General features: G+C 40.3%; 1 protein-coding gene across 4 annotated transcripts in view; it reads right to left on the reverse strand.

Annotated features, from left to right (window-relative positions):
* The window catches only part of ADD3 (adducin 3), a 121613-nt gene extending 102706 nt beyond the window's left edge, over positions 1-18907 (reverse strand). For 2 of the 4 annotated variants that reach the window (XM_080822577.1, XM_080822575.1), the window contains exon 1: positions 16517-16844. The gene's annotated coding sequence lies outside the window, so the exon portion shown is untranslated. Of the gene's footprint in view, positions 1-16516; positions 16845-18711 lie in introns of those variants that run through there. The other 2 variants (XM_080822574.1, XM_080822576.1) reach the window with 2 other exon arrangements.
* Between the last annotated feature and the right edge of the window lie 1173 nt (positions 18908-20080).

The following is a 20080-nucleotide window of genomic DNA, read 5'->3' on the forward strand; positions in this document are numbered from 1 at the left end:
AGGCAGAGAGGCAAACAGAGAGAGGGGGGGAAGCAGGCTCCCCACTGAGTAGGGATCCGGAGGTGGGGCTCAATCCCAGGACTCTGAGATCATGACCTGAGCCGAAGGCAGAGGCTTAACCCACTGAGCCACCCAGGCGCCCCAACTACTGTCTTTCTTATAAGGAATTCAAACCAGAGTGTCTAAGTGAGCACTGAAGAGGGTACAGTGTGGAGGGTGGCCTGGCAGCCCTTATTGAGGAACTGGATCACTGTTGAAGCCTTTCATACCCTAACTGAGAATTAACACCCAATAAAAGATTACTGGTACAAAACTAAATAAATTGGAAATTTTATTTTATTTTAAATTGGAAGTTTTAAAAAGAACCCTCCCAGATATAAGATTTTATTTATAATATCCGCATAGGAATGGCCTTCTATTAAACACCATTCAAAATAAGAAAAGAAACCAAGTCTAGTGACCCTACGTTTAGAGTCAGGCAATCCCAAGGCTTAAGAGAAAATCTTATGACTTAGTGGGTGGCCAAAGGCAAGAGTCAACAAAATAATGCCAAGTACCAAAAATAAAAAGTTTTAGAAGAGGTACAGTTACAGTTGGCTTAATGGGGCAGATGCACGATGACGGTAAAGGCTGACCATTCCTGACCCCTTCTTTGTCCTCCCTCCTAAAGGATGTTTTTCTATGGGAACACTTCTCAAACAGAATTTGCTTTGTTAGCATGTACGTTTTCATAAAGTTATCTGTCACTGCCTAGGATGACAGAGGAGTGACAGATGATTACAATTTCCACCTCCCACTCTTCATACCTCTGCTCTAAGTGGAGAGGAAGCTAAAAAGGATACTCTTAAAAAAAGAGAGAGAGAGAGAGAGAATGGATCTGGAAACAACAGCTAAGAGAACAGGGCTGGCTATTTCTCCAGGGTGTTCTGAGCCTAAGGCTCTATCTCTTATGCAGCAATTCATCCACCAGGTGTAGGCAGGCAAAGTCTTGATTCAGGAATTTAAAAATAAACAATGAAAAACATCTTTGGAAGAATATACACAAAAGGAAGAGACCTGAGTGGTTTGGGGGTAGAGTGACAACTTTCTTCTCACAGTATACTCTTTTGTGCCTTTTGGATTTTTTTCCACATCCTTAAGTTTCTTACTCAAAAATTAATTTCAAATATTTAAAAATGAAAATAATTTTATAGAAATATGTCCCACAATAAACTTACCTTAGAAATGAATTTAATAAATTCTTGCTTTTAAATAAGTCAGTGAGGGTTTTTTACTCTTCTGACTGTCAAATTTTGCAACGTATTTTATGTCAATGAATTCTTTTTAAGAATTGCTTTTGAATAAGCTATTTAATGTTTGAAAATTTTAAGCATGGAAGTTTTCTTATAATATTTTAGAAGTCAGTTCTGTCAAATCTTATATTTTCTTCCATCCATTTATGAAATAACTATGTCCTACTATAGTATCTCTTTGTCACATGTCTTATTTAATGGAGCTACAAACCCACAAAAATAGCCAATCATGCCTTTTAATAAATAGGAAACGTTAAGGGCACCTGGGTGGCTCAGTGGGTTAAGACTCTGCCTTCAGCTCGGGCCCTGATCTCAGGGTCCTGGGATCGAGCCCCCTGTTGGGCTCTCTGCTCAGCGGAAGCCTGCTCCACACATCCTACCCCACCCCACCCCCACTTCCCACCCCACCCCCGCCTCTTTCTCTTTCTCTCTCTCTCTCTCTCTGCCTGCCTCCCTGCCTATTTGTGATCTCTGTCTGTCAAATAAATAAGTAAAATCTTTAAAAAAAAATAGGAAACATTAGAGGAAACAAATCTTATGTTACTTGTTTCATTATGCAAATATGCAAAAACTTACTGGATTGGATTCTCTACTAAATTTACACACACACACAAAAAAATATTTTGGAGCGCCTGGGTGGCTCAGTGAGTTAAAGCCTCTGCCTTCAGCTCGGGTCATGACCCCAGGGTCCTGGGATCGAGCCCCGCATCGGGCTCCCTGCTGAGCTGGGAGCCTGCTTCCCTTCCTCTCTCTCTGCCTGCCTCTCTGCCTACTTGTGATGTCTGTCTGTCAAATAAATAAATAAAATCTTTAAAAAAATTAAAATTAAAACTAAAAAAATATATTTTGAGTGTGCTTCTTGACATTCTTGTTTCTTATAGGTGCTCCCATATGTTTACTTTGAAGTTCTAAGATAAACCACTAAATATAAGGGGAAACCTCAAGATGACACAATGTCCTGTAATGAGAGCATGCAATCCTTGATATTGAAATGCCCTATATCTTCAATTCTTTATTATTTCACTACACAGAAGTTCAAGATACAAAACAGCATAGGTAGAGGGTTTCATTTGGAAACAAAGAATACTATGCCAAAATGAGAACTATTCAACCATTTCCAAAGATGCAAATGTAAACAAATCCAAAGACTGAGCAATTGGGTAATAACTGACAAGCTGTAAAAATTAAGGAAAATTAAGAAATAGTAACATTTCTAAAGTCTTTTATGTACGGTAAGGAAAAGATACCTTCAAGAGTAGTATAGGTGTATCTCCCCTCTGTCATAAATCAGAGAATTGGAGTAAAACACACTGAAATTTCTACCCATGGTGATGGAATGTTCCTTCAACCTCTGCATTACTCAGGAAGTTGTACACATTTTTGCCTCCAAAATGTCCCATTCCTCCCCTTCTAATCTCAAAGCCACTGCCTTACTTCTTCATTTGCTTATCTCTAAGTGACTAACATGCCTAACTTGCCAACACTTTCTCCATCACAACATTCTTCACACCACCAATCTCAGACACATCTGATGCCTCTCACCAGCTAAAATAAGTGTCCCAGAATAATATCTAAATTTCTTAAAATAGTACCCAAGGCTTTCATGACCTAGTGCTCTCAAACTTACTCTCCTGTTTCCTCTCCCACCACGTTTATCCTATAGACCTAGATGCCTATTATCTTGATCTGTAATTCACTCTCCTCCAACATTTGAGATCCTCTAAAATTCAATTTAAATGTCAACCTCCTTCATGAATTGTTTCTCTCAGTGGGATAAACATTTCCCTTCTCTTTGTCCCCCTGCACTTCCTTTAAATTGTTGCTTTAGCACAGCTCTCAAGCTACTGCTGGAATCAGCTACACAAGTGCCTATCTCCCTGCCATATTCTTCTTGTCTGGTTCATGTGTTCCCTTAAAATGCTGAAAACATGTTAAACCATCCAAGTAATATGGACCTCTGTTCTCTAGAAGCTTTCACTCCAATAAGAGAATATATGAATACATAAATTTCTTCATAATAAAATTAGGGGGTAAATTTTATGGTATGTGAATTATATCTCATTTAAAAAAAATAACAGAGTAGTAAGTGGTAGGAAAGTTAAAGATAATCCTTTCATCTACTTCCTCAACAGGCAACTCTGATGGTAATAAAAGTTTTTAAGAAGGGAAATATTATTTTGGGTTGGCTTAAAAAAAAAAATCACTGGGAACTGAGTTCTCCATATTTTTAAATTACAGGTATAGAGAAAAAAGCCATCTTTATTGACTTAAGACATAATACAGTTATTTAGAAACTAGCTTCTGTTCTCTGAGACTCACAGAAATGATCATCTTAGAGCTTTCTTTTGCATTATCTAGGCCATCCCCGTGAAATTAGATATTTTAAAAAAAATTAAACTCACTTATGACTTGCCAAGGACAGAATCACAAACTGCTTCCAGATTTTTACCTGAACAATCTAAGTATCTTAACTCTGCTTCTCTAAGTGAATCAAGCTAAACCAGGTTTAGTGTGGTTAAGTCTTGCTTCATCAACTTTCAACTGGGAAAGCAGTTCCATTTTAGAAATAAGGTCCACATAAATTGTTCTAGTTATTGTTATGCACATGTGCGCCCACATATGCTTCTTTTTCTTGGTATCTTTTTTAAAAGTTAAGATATAATTCACATACCATAAAACTCATTATTTTAATGGTACAATTCTGTAGTTTTTAGTATATTCACAATGTTGTGTAACCATCAACCTTATCCAGTTTTAGAACTTTTTCATCATCCCATAGGGAAACCCAGTACCCATTAAGCAGTCCCTCCCTATTTCCCCTACCCCTCAGGCCCTGGCAACCACTAATCTGCTTTCTGGGTATGCCTATTCTGTGCATTTCATATAAATGGAACTGAACAATATGTGACCTTTCATGTTTGGCTTCTTTCATTAAACATATTTTCAAGATTCATCCATGTTGCAGAATGTATCAGTATTTCATTCCTTTCTATGACTGGAAAAATTCCATTGCATGGATATACCATATCTATCCATTAATCACTTGACAGACCTTCAGGATGTTTCCATTTTCAGGTTAATACGAATAATGCTGCTATGAACATTAGCGTACAAGTGTTTTGTGTGAACAATATGTCTTCACTTCTCCCAAGTATATACCTAGGAAAATTACTGGGTCATAACAGTAACTATACATTACTATCTTTAACCATTAAACCATATTAACTTCTCAAAGAACAAACTATTCACACACATTTCAAAGGGCATTAACAATAGTTCTGCATTTTGATTAAAAGCAAATTGTGCTATGCCTAGAGAAAGAGAATTCCTTTGGGACCAATGTCTTTAGAAGTTAAAGTAAATTCAAGGTCTTACAAGAGAGAGTAAATCCCTTTAAAACATTAAGACATGAAGCCTTTACTACAGCAAAGTTTATTCTAGTCATCAAAGGGATTAAATATGCAAATTTTTAAAAGTGAAAGAGGAAAATAGTGACAACTATCAAGTTTATCTAGTGGGCAGTAACTATTTCCACTCACAGCAACTTCCTACTCAGTATCTCTAAGTGGATGTCTAACAGACATTTCAAACTTAATAGGTCTCCAACTGAACTCCTATTCCCTTTGCTCCCCAAACCTGTTCTTCCTGCAAACTTTTGTCTAGACACCAAAACTTGGTCTTAGATTTGACTCACATATACCACACATCCCAGTTGCCAAATCCTGTTGTCTGTATCATCCAAATACATCCAGAAGCCAATCACAGTCTGCATAATCCAAATATATCCAGAACCCAATCACATCTCACCACCTCTATCATATACATCATCTCGCACCAAGATTATTGCACCACTATGGCCTACTGTCAAACATAGCCAAAATAATCCTCTGAAAACCTATGTCAAATCATGTCCCACCTCTTCAAAGTCATCCAATGGCTTCCCAACACTCATCCCTCATTCTGTTTCATTCATGCCAGATACTCCTGGGCCTCAGGACTTCTCCCCCTCTGTCTGCCATGACCTTCCGCTTGCATCACATACATTCTTACCTTCAAGTCTTTGCTCACATGTCTCCTTCTCAGTGAGGGCTTCACCTAGCCACTGTATTTAAACTTGCCATATGCCCAAATACTCCATTTTTATTTCCAGCTCTGTATCTCTCCAGAACATTTACACCAGTACAACCCACACTTTGTTTGTTTCTAGTTACCTTCAAGAATATAAATGCCATTAGGACAGGACAGGTTTTTTGTTTGTTTGTTTTGCTTACTGAATTCCCATAACTTAGAACACAGGCTAGCATATAATAAATGTTCAATAAATATTTGCTAAATGAACAAATAAAAGGAAACAAAGTTGCTCAGAAAAGAAGAGCTAAACAGAAGTCAAATATTTTTAAGGAACTAATATACTAAATACAGTAAAGATGGAATGGGAATGGAAAAACACCACTTTTTGAAAAATATACCATTATGTTCCTATACTTTGCTTTAGGAAAAATGGCTATCCTTATTTATTTCATTGTTCTCAAAAAGGATCTATCCACTGTCCACTGCCAAGGGCCCTTAGCTTCTGAAGAACTAAAATAAACTCTGGGGATCCTGGAGTGATGCGATTTTCTCAACTGCCACATATACATAGAGCCAAGGACTTTCATGATCTTGGCCTTCTATTAGATCCATTCTCAGGAACTTCACACAGTACACTCAGGTTTCTTGGCCACCTTCCAAGTAAAACCATTAATTGGGGAGTTTACCTTCCTTGGAAGTAAAATCATAGAATCTTCAAATGCAATCAATCTTAAGATGATCTATCCCAACCCCCTACATAATTTATGTTAGAAACCTAAAGTAAGAAAGAAAGAAAGAGACTTGCTCAAAATATCCTGAATACTAAGTATTTTTCAAAAAGTAAGTGATAAGCATTACAAAATCTAAGAGAATTCAGATACTTGGAACAAATCCTCTAAAATCCAAAACAAGACATTAACAAAAATTTAGTACAAATGATTACATTTCATAATATCAATAAGTCAATCTATCCATACATTAGATTTAAAAGATATAACAGAGCCATCAACAGAATTATACTCTGGTATTTGGCAAAGTAAATGATGGACAAATTCAGATTTTTAAAAAAGGCACACCTCTTCCCAAAAGGAAGCTTTTCTTATTGAGTGCTGGGAATGATGAGCATTTCTAAAGTCTTCCGAGTACCAAACTTTCCTAAGCATTACTTCAAAGTAACAGTACTAGAATGTTTCTGTGAACCAGTCATTTTCACGTGGGGTTCGTAAGGAGTATTATTAAAATCTATATGACTGGCGTGCCTGGGTGGCTTAGTCGGTTAAGCAGCCAACTCTTGGTTTCAGTTCCAGTCTTGATCTCACGGTTGTGAGTTCAGAACCATGCTGGGCTCCATGCTAGGCATGGGGCCTACTTAAAAAAAATCTACATGCTCTTCACCACCACCCTCTCCTTTCCATCCCTGAAATATTCTAATATACCTTTGAGGGAGCTATGTCCTTGGCACTACTACTCATTAAGAGTATACTGTAGCCTTCAAGTGCCTTACTGTGAAAAGAGACTGTGAACCATGATTATAAACTATCTCCCATAATGGTACAGAAAAAATATATATTTTCATGGACAGTAATGTCTGCCAAAAACTCTTTCACAGCCCGCACCTAGTGAAATCCTATCCTGCTTTTCAAGGCTCACCCTTGTCCTCTTTGCTTGAGATTTTTTTCTGACCACTCCATCTCTGGGGCCCCTTTCTTGATGCGAAGACCTATATAGCCTTTGTTATCTGTACCTGCTATTCAGCCTTCATCACACACTGACAAGGAACATCCTTTGTGTTGTCATCTTAGTTGTTGGTGACTTTTTCTACATCTGACTAGAATATAAAGTCAGAATCCAAGGAGTTTTGTAATTGATGTTCCTACAGGGGTTTTCTGGAAGGCAAAACATAATTCTCTCACATATGAAAGGGAAGAGTTAGAGGTCCTTAAGGAGTGACTGGGTTTAGAATACACAGCACAACCATCACTGAACTGCAATTTTAGAAGTTTTTGGTTTTACCAAACAATGATTCCCAACCTGCAAAAGTAATAAAGATATCCTTTAAGGTCAAAATAGGTTTTAAAAGCCAAAAAGCACTCTCTAATAGTAGGTATTAAATAACTCTTAATTGAAAGGATACATGCATCCAAAACTATTAGTACATATATGAGAGTTATGATACTCGTTTGGTCCTTAGAGCACACTTGGTGTGCACAACAAATTGAAGTTCCCCCAAGACCTCAGACTGGCACATGGCTGAATTTTATTGTGCTGTGGATAGGGGATATTAATACCACATTACAAAGTACTACTACTTAAAAATATTTAGGAGCAAGCAAAATATAGAAAGGCCACAAACACATCCCTCTACCTGCCCCCAACTGCAACTCCTCCAGAACCCCAGCATAAAACCCCTCTGTAACTCAACCCCTCCTCCCATGAAGTAGCACATTTTAAGCAACATGAAACAACTCACTGTTTCAATTAAATTTTTCTTATGGTTTTAAATTAATAAATAACATAGCAAAAGGAACAAAGAAATTACTATTTTAGATAAAACCAAATAGCAAGTATTTGAAGGTCTATCTCCTATATACTTCTTGATCCTACTGAAATTCAATCCTATTAACCCATTTCATCACCTTTTTAAAAAACAAAGAGGGGGCACCTAGTGGCTCAATCGGTTAAGCACCTGCCTTCAGCTCAGGTCATGATCCCAGAGTCCTGGGATATAGCCCCCTATCAGGCTCTCTGCTCAGTGGGGAGTCTGCTTCTCCCTCTCCCTTCTCCTGCTGGTGCTCACTTGCTCTCTCTCTCAAATAAATAAGTAAAATCTTTAAAAAAACAAGCAAACAAAACAAAAAACTACCAGTATTTTCCAGCAGAAGCATAAATACTATTCTAATCATGGTTCAAGCCTTTTGTGCAGTCACCAACAAGAAAGAGCTTAAATAAATGAGCAGTACAGCATCCCATTTAAAGGAGTTAGCCTTAGGCTCAAACCTTGGCTCTGCCACTTATCAACTGTATGATCTTAGGCAAGTTACTTAAATAAATTCCAGATAATTTATGTAAAGTGCTTAATGGGATCCTTGGGAGGTTTTAAGGGCTGAGAAAAATGGTTACTGATTAATTATATCTGATATATAACAACAAAGATATTATCATAATTTCAAAGCTTCCTTTCAATTCATATTGTCAGAGTTTCTTCTTGTCTGGCTTCAAGAGGCCTCTATTCCAGGTATCATAAACCTCCACTGACCTACATCTGGTTTTGTGACCTCCTGTTCTACCCATTACTACTACCACCGGCAGTCTCCGGAAGTTAGGAAAAGCTTGGCAAAACAAAACAGAAGGTCATGGAGTAAAGCAAAACAACAAAACCCACTCTGAAACACTGAAATCACTCAAGCAGGAATCACTGCCTTAGAAAGGGAGACAAAGTAAAAGGGCAAGAGAAAAAAAATAAAGTATTCAAATACTCTTAAAACCCTTACCTCTAGTTAAACAATTTTTTTTTTATTTTAGGACCAAATTTTAAACATCATCATCATTGTCTGCAGAAGCCATGAATAACCGGAACCACTTATGAAACATGCCTTACTAAAATAATTTTCTTTACCACTTTTGAGTTAATAATGATTTCACCATTACTACACTATTATTTTATATAAAGTCTCAATAACTTCTTGAAGTTTCTCCTTTCCCATGTAATGCAACAAGTGGTGATTTAGTTCTTCACCATGTGTTTAGGCCTCCTGGTATAAAGTAATTAAAATTAAGCAAGCCACAAGTCTATTTGGTACTAAAATCCTGTCAAATTTGTCAGTGGAGTCTGGTTTACTCCAGTAGCCAGCTGAGAGTTCTGCAAGAAAAACGTGGGGCTGCACTACTTGATGCTGGCCATTCAGTAGATGGCACTCTTCCCTTTGAGCCCAAATTAAACAACCTCCAAGAAGCATGTTCTGTGTGACAGTCAGGTGGGACACAAAACAGGGCTTCTCTCTTCAAAGCACTCTAACTGATAGTCACAATCCCTCCAAAAATGCATTCATCAAAAGCTGATGGTCCAACCAGACACTTTTCAAGAGTCCAGCAAAATTCAGATTATAAAAACATCAAACACAAAATCACCTAACTTGAGTGATTACCAAGTAATCAGCTTTTCAGAGCCTTCACTAGGTCAAGCAGATACACTGTTCTTATTCAGGTATAAAGTGTTCCATTCCTATTACATTCTGCTTTAGAGGTGACAGTCTTTCAGTGGCTAGTGACCAAATCATTGTCTATCTAGTATTTCATTAGAGTATTTAGTGATAATAGTTTAGAGAACTATGATTTTTTTTGTCATCAACATTCACTAAGACAAAAGATTACTTTCATATTACTTTCAACATTTTTTGGTTAAAAATAATTTTTCACACCCACTTAAAAAGAAGCATCCTAACACAAAACTACTGTAGATTCAGTTTTGCAAAAAAGTGCTTAAACAATATGATTTTTGATTAATATGTATCTTAATTTTAATGCATAATGGCTCCCAACTATTACATTATAAGTAAGGTTTCTCACACTTCTGCTTCAGAGATCTTTTCTTGAAATTTAGAAAACAGACAGTTGTAAAGAGGAATGGAAGGAAATTCTTTTTAGTCAACTTTCTAGCTAAAAGCCAAACTTTTCAGCAATCAGATAGGAATCACCTTGAACATTCCACCTTTCTCTAGAAGAGATAAAACTCAGTCCTGGCAATAAAAGGCATAGGAGGAAGGTAAGGTGGAAAGAACACGGTTTTAAAGTTTAAAAAAAAAAAAATTGGGGAGTGGGGACAAGGAATAAGACCAATATATCAACTTCATTACCTATCTCTTTCCCCTTTCCACTCTCCGAGCCACTCGTCCTATGCACTTAAGCCCATTCACAACTCCACTTGAGCTGTGACCATCATGGTTCCCCAACCCCTTTTCCCCAGACATTAAGAAAGTAATGAAAAGATTCTGTAAGGGGAGCCTAATAAGACAAATGAGATTACAAATGACAATGCAGCTAACAGCAGCTAGCTCTAATTTCTGAAGGATTAAAAACAGCATTCTTAAAGAGTCCCTGAGGACTTGATCCCAAAATAATGTCTTCAGACATACCAAGTAAGCCTATATCTTCTCCATGAGGATATGGAATAAACCCAATTTTTTTTTTTTTTTTTTGGTATGGCATTTAGTCATTCCAGATCAGAAGATGACAGGATGAGAATATTGTATGGAAAAAGGAAAAAGGAAATGCTGTCCTTGTACAGGATAACTGAGCCATTGTGGAAGAGCGTCACAGAAACATTGCTGATGGTGAATAATTAAAGGCATACACCAAGTCCCAAGATACTGAAAAACTCAGCACTTCTCCAACCTCATTGCCTTCTACATTGTTGGAATTCCAGCTCCCCTAGCAGGCAACCAACAACAGCCTGGGAGTGGAATTAAACAGTCTCCTGAACTCATACCTGCACTGTTCTTTCCTCTTCCAAAGAGGTAAGGGGATGGGGGAGTTAAAAAAAATTACAAGAATAAATTTAAAGGAGTATGATAAGTAGCAAAAAGAATACAGTGACAATTTCATGTATGTCACCTTAGATTTCCATCTTGCTTAATCAATTGCTTGCTTTAATGTCCACTTGCCTTAATGCACCTTAGGAGCATTAAAATTAAAAGTTTTATTAATATATACAGTATATTTCTTGAGACACTGGTTTTTAAGAACATTATGTCATTTGCCCTTAAGCTTCGAAAAAGTGTTTTAACCCCTGGCTGGCTAGTTGTGAGAAACTGTTATCCTATGGAAATCATGTATGCCTACTGCAGAAAAAGTGAATTTAATCACCCCAGGTTCAAACTATAGTCTTGTTTGATGAGGTAGCAATCTTAAATGCTAGTTAATGTACTGCCTATACACCAATGTCCTCAGGCCTAGTTTTGGACAATTTGAAACAAAAAGGTTTCAAAGTTCATCTTATACCAGGGAGGACTTAGCATTTCCCATTAAGCTTTATCACCAACTTTTAAAAACAAGTAAATGTAAGGCATACGGTGGCAATGCAGATAAGTCTGATATCAGGTGAAAGTTCAATTTAGATCTAAACTCATTATAAAGATGTAACTGCACATCAAAGCCTATATAATAACATTCAGCTTTGGCGGTTAGAAACCAGTCTATACTATCTTCCTAAGAAGGAAATTTATAAGAACAATAAGCCTCTTAATATCAAAGATGGGTTTCATTCATTTTATACCTTTTGGTGATCATGATACTACTTTTTGGGTTATACTAGATAACATCGAAAGCTACATTCACTCTTTAAGGTTTCTAGGATACTCCTCATTTAATAGCTCCGTCAGTATAGTAAGTAATATCCTAGAAACCTGAGAGATTATTAATGCAGCTTTTCAGGTATCTAACAAAAATTAGTTTAAGGAAACATGAGACTGATTCTCATTATTTGTACTATCAAACTAAGTCTTACGGTAAGTTAAACAGTACCATCTTCACATTCAAATATGTGTTCAACTGTGCAATTAACTTAATTTTGAACTGCATTTTGAAACCTGCCCAGATATAAAAGATCAATATTATTAAAATGCACATGAAATAAAGAGCCCACAAACCTTTTTTCCTGTAACACTTAATTTTAATTAACAAAATTTTCAGTTAAAATTGTTCAATGCATACTGTAAATACTCCAATTATTTACTGCATGAATGCCAAGTGAATAATTTTTAACTTTACATGAAAGGAAGTAACCACCCTCAGGTAGGATGGTTATATACATGTGTGTCCATAACCACTTACTGCTAAAAGGAAAAAATTAAATTCATCTAGTTACTACATATAAGGGATATATAAGAGTTAACAGACACGTTTTCTTTCAAGACACAGTCAATGAAAGACTTCTAACCTGTATGATAAAAAGGATTCTAAATACATACAATCCATTACAGTAAAAATTTGAGTTTGTCTTGGCTCTTGGCCATGAGAGCTTAGTCACTTGCAGAACCCGAAAGACTTCACAACAATCTCATCTATAAAATACACTGGAATGGACCCCAAGATCAAATGATAAACCATTGGGGCACCTGGGTGGCTCAGTGGGTTGGGCCTCTGCCTTTGGCTCGGGTCATGGTCTCAGGGTCCTGGGATCAAGCCCTGAATCATGCTCTCTGCTCAGTGGGGAGCCTGCTTCCCTCTCTCTCTGCCTGCCCCTCTGCCTACTTGTGGTCTCTCTCTGTCAAATAAATAAAATCTTAAAAAACGAGTTCAAATGATAAACCATTAACATGAAAGACAAGGAGGTATCAGGGCACTCATTTTGAACCTCAATGACCTAACACAGTCTACAACTCCTTAATTAATTTGAAATAAGGTGTCCATGTTTAAAAGAAAGAATAGTACCGATTAGACATCTAAAATTTTTTCCTATTCAAACTCTACATATTCAGCATTTCCAAAGGATTTGGAAACAGCACTGAATATTAATTCTAGCTAAAAAATTTAGTATTTATGTATGTGAGAAACAGATTAGTAACCTGTGTCTTCAATAGAGCTTGGGCTTTCTTAATTCAACATATGCTTGTTTTTAAACATTTTTTCCTAACATTATATTTCACTAAATTGTCAACAAAAGGACATTTCAGTTCTCTACAATAATTCTAAACATTACTTAAACCAGCTCCTAATTAGGTTGTAATTTATTTGCTGGACTAATCAACTACATTGGTGAAGCAGCAACACACAATTCAATGAGGAATGTGACGAAGTACAAATCGTAGTTATATCTTAAGGCTAATTTTAGGAGGCAACTCAGGTAGAATTTAGAACAAATTTAAGTTAAAAATCCATCTTAGCTTGATATGATGCTGATAATCAAAAGACCAACCCTACTGATTTAGTGCAGAAGCAGAAACTCTCCAAGGGAAACTAGTGCCTGCTGGGCCTGGTGGGTCCCAACACATTGGCAAGCTCTAACAAAAACAAATAAATAAATAAAAATAAAAAGGGCTTTAATTATAGTCATTAAAAAGATAACATACTCTATCCCAAATATAGTATCTTAGCTAAACTTATGAATCAAAAGAGAATCCTCTTCCAAAGTCAAAAGGTGATTCTATCTAATGCAGATTAATCACCACCCTTCATATTTAAACAACCTGTTGGTGGTATTAATACAAAAGGGTGTGGCTAAACAACACAAAGGCATACACCTGCAGTCTTGGAAATAAACACGGAGGACCTTTCACCAATTTATAACTACTACTGCAAGTATAATAGCAGGGCCCAGTAGTTACACTCTATAGTCAGACTATGGGTTCAGAATCAGCCTGTGGCACCTAGTGCCTATACTCCTTGAGCAAAAACCTTTGTCTCTGTTTAGTCACTGGGTTGTCGTGAAAAATAAATAAATTAAATCATATAAAACTCTGCCTGGCACAGAGGTAGAGGAAATAAATGTGGGTTCTTACAAATATTTGCTTAGTCTTCACTTGCTATGTAGTGTGATATAACCACTTTTTCAAACGACCCACTTTATATACTCATGATGATAAACATACAAAACAGTTTACTGAGTATCAGACTATATTGTAAACACTTTACATAAAACAACTCAGTTAATATTATGATACTATCATTCCCCAACACTCTACAAACTGAATTTGTTCAGATTTGGGTTTCTATGCTTTTATAGGATTTCTTCCCTCAATAAAAATGCTTCTCATACCCTGATGACATGCATAAGTGCTGCCCAGTACTGCTAACCAACTGCTTTGCCACAGAACAGATTAAACAGCTAACAATCTGTGTAGGCTGAGGTGTTACAAAACAGACATGATACACCTACTTCAGGAAGCCTCACAACTGCAGAAGTTGAACCCCACCTTGAGTCCAGATTTTAGGATTGTGTGAAGGAGATGACGTTATGTCCTCTTAGTCTCAAAAGACATTCTGGTTTTACAAAGACCAAATGCACGCTTTAAACATCACCGAGTGAAGCGCATCCTTCCCAGTACAGCATTATTGAAAAAAGGAGTTAGAAATAGAATTGTACAATTTTTTCATTTTTAGAATGTAAAACATTTTGAAATACAATCCTTCTATTATGCAAGATAAATTTCCCATGATCACCTGTCATGTCAAATGTTTAACAAACCTGTTATCATACATGTAAAAAAGCTACAACATATTGAATGCCCCATGACCAATTCTCTCTTAGTTTGCATTTAAATTGAGTTAAATTATGTTTAACATTCAAAATTGATAGGACACTTTTTTTTTTTCGGTTTTATTTATATATTTGACAGAGAGAGTGATCACAAGTAGGCAGAGAGGCAGGCAGAGAGAGAGAGGAAGAAGCAGGATCCCTGCTGAGCAGAGAGCCCAATGCGGGGGCTCGATCCCAGGACCCCGAGACCATGACCTGAGCCGAAGACAGAGGCTTTAACCCACTGAGCCACCCAGGCGCCCCAGGACACTTTTTCTTTAAAAACTTCTACCAACATGCCAGCACCTGAGGTTAATTTTAAGAGTGAACTCTTTGGATAGGGCACCTGGGTGGTTTAGTCGGTTAAGTGTCTGCCTTTGGCTCAGGTCACGATCCCAGAGTCTGGGGATCTAGTACCGCATCACACTCCTGGCTCCAAGGAGAGTCTGCTTTTCCCTCTCCCAGTGCCCCCTTCCCCAGCTCGTGCTCACTCTCCCACTTGCTTTCTCTCAAATAAATAAAATCGGCAGAAAAAAAAGTGGGAAGAAAAAAAAGAGCTAACTCTTTAAAAAGATAAAAAGTTAATGTAGCCAAAGTAGCCATTTTTTTCCTGGCCCTCCCTCTGCAAAATTAATCTGGTCAATTTAAGCAAAGGAAAACAAGTTACAGATCAATTAAAATGCAATCAAGATTTGGATACAAAAAACTACACATATGCTCCAAAAGTAAGGCTATAAATGAGTTGGTACCATACCTTACTTACACAAATTTTTTAACAGTCAAGCAACTTAATTTAATGGCGTGTTACCCGGCACTCTTATTCTCTTTACCAACACTCTCTTGAAAGTCTTCCGAAGCCCAAGTTAGGATATACTAAGCACAATGTAGAGGCACTTCATTCCAAGAAAAGCAACCATTTCATACTGCTAAATCAAAAATATTGTATAATTTAACATAAACATGCACACACGTTTACGTAGCTGGTTCCAACCCCTAGAATCTTATCAACTCCTTCACCACACTTGTATATAATCCCAACTCAAAACCTCCTGGTTGAGTTCAATTCCATTTCTCTCCTTACCACTATAGTGGTCAGTGGCAAAAGCACACGTGCCAAAGAAATTAGTGGTTTTACTACGCTCCCACTTTAAGCGGGCACCTACTTGCAATTAAATCTCTTCAACAAAAAAGTTCACCTAAGGCCATTCTTGCCAATTTAATAAAGGCCTAGCTTATTCTACCTGTCTCTGCGGTCTTGCCTCAGCTGTAACAGCATACCTCCAAAGAGGCTGGACGTGCCCCAAACACCAGCAAAGGGGACCTGCTGCCAACTCTGCTTGTCACCCCAGGCAGGAAGCACAACCTTAGCGTGTAAGTGTTTGTAGGGGTGTGCGCGCGCTGGGAGGATGGGGACGCGGACTACAGGAGAAAGGTGGCTGAACACTTTCAATTAGTAACAGAAGTTTTTTAAATGAGGAAAACAAAACAAACCAACATTCCTTCCCTTACCTCCACCTTCTCCGAGCCCGGCAACCTCGGGGGTACACCTTCAGAGCTTAAGGTCCCCAGGTCACCAACGCTTCAACTAGCTCTTGATTTTCAGAACTCCCTACCCTCTCGAAGGAAACCAGAGGACGCCCAAGAGTCGGGCCCACCCGGCGGCGCCAAGGGGCCCTCCCCCTCAGGTCCACTCCCCACGAACCAGCCCAAGGCTCCCATTCCGACCCCCCGGGAAGAGAGACGTTCACCTGAGGCCGCAGGGGACAGCCAATAGGAAGTCCCCTCGGCCCCTCAAGCCACCGCGCTCCCCGCCCCCGCGCGACCCCCTGGAAGGGTCCCACCGCCCAGCCAGCGCGGGCGCAGGCCATCCCCGCTGGGAGGAGGGGCTCGACGACGGCGCCTTCTCTCCCCTCAGGATTACCTCGCAGCTCGCCTGGCGCAGCTGGCTTTGTGCTCCCTTTCCTCCTTCTCCGCGGCCGCGGGAGCTGCAGCGGCCGCTCGATCCGCCGCCGCCGCCGCCTCTTAAGCGCCGCAAGGCTCCACAGGGGAGGACAGAGGAGGAGGGGGCGTGAGAAGGGAGGGACCTGGGCGCCGAGCCCTCTGTAGCAGGAAGCGGCGACACCTGGGTCGCGATGCCTCTAGCTCTCGCTCACTGTTTTTAAAGAAAATAATTTAAACCCCCTTCCTTCCCCTCCCGCCCCTCGACCCAGCGACCGTTACTAGCGGGCCGCTCGCGCTCTGGCGGGACTGGCCGAACGCCCCCGGAGCGTCCTTAGGCCCCGCCCCCAAGCCCCGCCCTAAGCCCCGCCCTTAGGCCCCCAAGCGGCTCTGGCTCCGCCCCTCGCAGCCCCCGAACGCCCCTGGTTCCGCCCTTTGGGCCCCCCGAGCGTCCTGACCCCGCCCCTCGGAATCACAGGACGTTCTCGGTCCCACCTCCTCAAGGCTCCGCCCCTTGCGGCCCCTCGCGCCCCTCGCGAGCCTTGCCTCCAGCGGCTACGGCCCCCTCCCCGCCCTCTAACCACATCTGTGTAGCCGCGGCCGCGAGGACCTACCGGCCGGCGGGGCCTCTGGGAGGGCCTGGCGCTAGGCGGCTGCCTGGCACCTCTTCAGCGTCCTCCTCCGGCTATGCAGTTCCGATTCGTGGCGTCCCCTGAGGGTCAGAGGGGGAAATAACCCCGACGGAAACCCGACTACCAGGAGGAGGAGGAGGGACGCCTCAGAAATGTCGCCCACCCTAACCTGAGCGAGCCCTCTCCGTCCCGAGGCTGAGCCGCAGCTTTCAGTCAACCCCTGCCGTCTGCTCTGGCAGCTGGGTCTTCAGGGGGCGGCCACGGCTAAGGTTCAGTCTCCGCACGCCCCCCATAGGAGGGGCCTAGATTTTCTTCTCAGAGTACTTGCCTATCGGGCGCTTCCTCCCCCTGCTCACCTCCACAGAGGGGCAGGGCAAAGGCTCTCTCAGTCTGGCTCCACTTAGGCCGGTGGAGGGTCTTCACCCCTACTTTGGCCCCTGGCTTTGTGACCTTATGAGAGCTGGCTTCTTGGAGGGGAAAAGTCGAGGGAGGCAGCGCCAGCTTTCAAAATGAATTTGGGGCTGGGTAAACTTTGCAACATGCAATAGCAGGGATGTGGATCCATCCACAGGTGACACTGGGCCCCCTCCCCCTCCGTCGCCCAGACACGTTCCTCATTCCAACCTGTTCTCGAAACAGACCTCCCAGTAATGCACACCTTTCTCTGCCACCCACGATTCGCACATCCCTTCCGCACACGTGTCCTCCACGGACACGAATCCACTCGCAAGCACACCCCTCCAAGCGCCATTCTGGTTATTCATGGTCCCTGGAGTCAACCCCACCCTACCAAACAGAACAAACTTCATTCCCCACCCTTATCTCCCTTCGTTTCCAAGGCGCTGGCGACAGTCCACTTCATTTCCTTCCTCCTCTGCAGACTCTTCTCTTCCCCCTCAAATACTTCAGGCCATCCCCCTTATCCTCATCCCCTCCTTCTTCCCTAAAAATGTGCTAATTAAAATGTAGTTTCCTCTTCCCACATATGAAGTGTGGAAAATGAATCTTGTGTTGGCACAAACTGTGATTCATTTATCCTCATTTTCTCTCTCCACTGGACTGAGGCTATAGCAATTTTAGTCTACCACCATCTCCCATCTCCTCAAAATCTAACCATGCCTTATGATTTTTAAATACCCCTGAAGGATCAAGGGAAGGCTTCCTGACTTTGGTGAGAAAATATTTAGAAAATGCTCAGCCTGTCATTTTATTTGGTGTTTGAAAATATCTGCAGTATTTGAGAGAGATATTGGGAGTGGCTGGATTTTTTTTTTTTTGCATTTATAAAGAAAAAAATGAAAAGCTTCTGCATGCATCAAGGTTAGCCTTTTATGAATAGCAAAAATAAATAAAAGTATGTTAAGAGCACTTATCAGACAATAGTCTCCACTATATAGAGCGTTTGCTACTCACAAATCTAAACAACCCCCTCCCCAAAGAAGGCAAATTAACATAATCCATTTTAAGCATGTCTGATGAGCCATCGTTTCCGCGATCATTTCCTTTCCCACAGTTTCTGGACAAAATGGATAAAAGATCGGCTTACCCGCGGGAGATGCAAGGCGTTCTTGTGTCAAGGGTAGTAGACGTGTGTGTCTTCTGTAGGTGTGGGTTCTGCAGTGCTGCACAGGAGCCCACTGCAGCCTCAGACCCGCGGCGGCGGCGGCAGCGGCGGCGGCGGCAGCCACAGCAGCCGCTGCAGCTTCTCCCAATGCTGAGTAGTAAAGTGACTTAGTAGAGACTCCCCAGTTACCATTAGGCGCTTGCTTATAAAAAAGGAGGCGGAATCTTTCTTAAAGGAATGGGCTTTGTTTCTCCTCTCTACTATTGCTTCATAAGCAGCAGAAGCAGGGACTTTTTGGGACTGAGTAAAGCAGTACAGCTGTGGGAGGTCAAGGTTAAAATTGACCGGATGGATGATCGAGGGGCTGATTTAGTGCGAATCAATGAAATCCTGGAAGCACACTAGTTTTAAAGAGCCCCGCTAACTTCAAACATTGGGGTCCATTGGGGTCCATGCCTGGAAACCAGTTAGTATTTTGTGCTAATATTTAATTTCCAATCATTGCACTAAAATGATAGCCAAATAAAAGGAAGTTATTAGCATTTAATACAAGAATTCGAAAAGAATAATAAAACTCATTCATGTGACTGGGAGCAGTGAAGTCAAGCCTTCTAACACTTATAAGCAAACCTGGGATTTCAGTGGATGTTGGTATTAGAAAATATGTTATTGATAGATTTCAGTGTTTTTTTTTTAAGATTTTATTTATTTATTTGACAGAGATCACAAGTAGGCAGAGAGGCAGGCAGAGAGAGAGAGAGAGAGAGGGAGAGAGAGGAGGAAGCAGGCTCTCCGCTGAGCAGAGAGCCTGATGTGGGGCTCGATCCCAGGACCTTGGGATCATGACCTGAGCCGAAGGCAGAGCCTTTAACCCACTGAGCGACCCAGGCGCCCCTCAGTGTGTATTCATGTTATAAAGATCACAGTATTATTTCTGGAAAAAAAAATCAATTCTAGACAATAACAAGAGAGCACTATTCTATTTCAGTGGCAATTCAGAAATCAGCAAAATTAAAATAAGTAGATTAACTTACTTCAAATGCATATGAACCTACTATTTACTAAAATGTAATGTGCCCATACAGGAAGAACCTGATTGTCTGCATTGTAACTTTAAATTTTATTCAATAATTAATATTCCTTGATTTAAGCAATGAACAGCTGTGATTATTTTCTTCATAGGTAAAGGTAGAGGTGTGGCCTCAAAATATGAGTAGAGAAAAACATAGAAAATGTTTTGCAATTATCCTTGCAGGGCCTTTGTTACCTACAGCTGTGATCTTGAGCTAATGTGCAATCTTATTTGGTCCTTAGTTCTCTGTTTTGTAAAATGATGATGTTGGATGGAAAA

The sequence above is a fragment of the Martes martes genome, assembly GCF_963455335.1.
Source record: "Martes martes genome assembly, chromosome: 14".
Lineage (NCBI taxonomy): Eukaryota > Metazoa > Chordata > Mammalia > Carnivora > Mustelidae > Martes > Martes martes.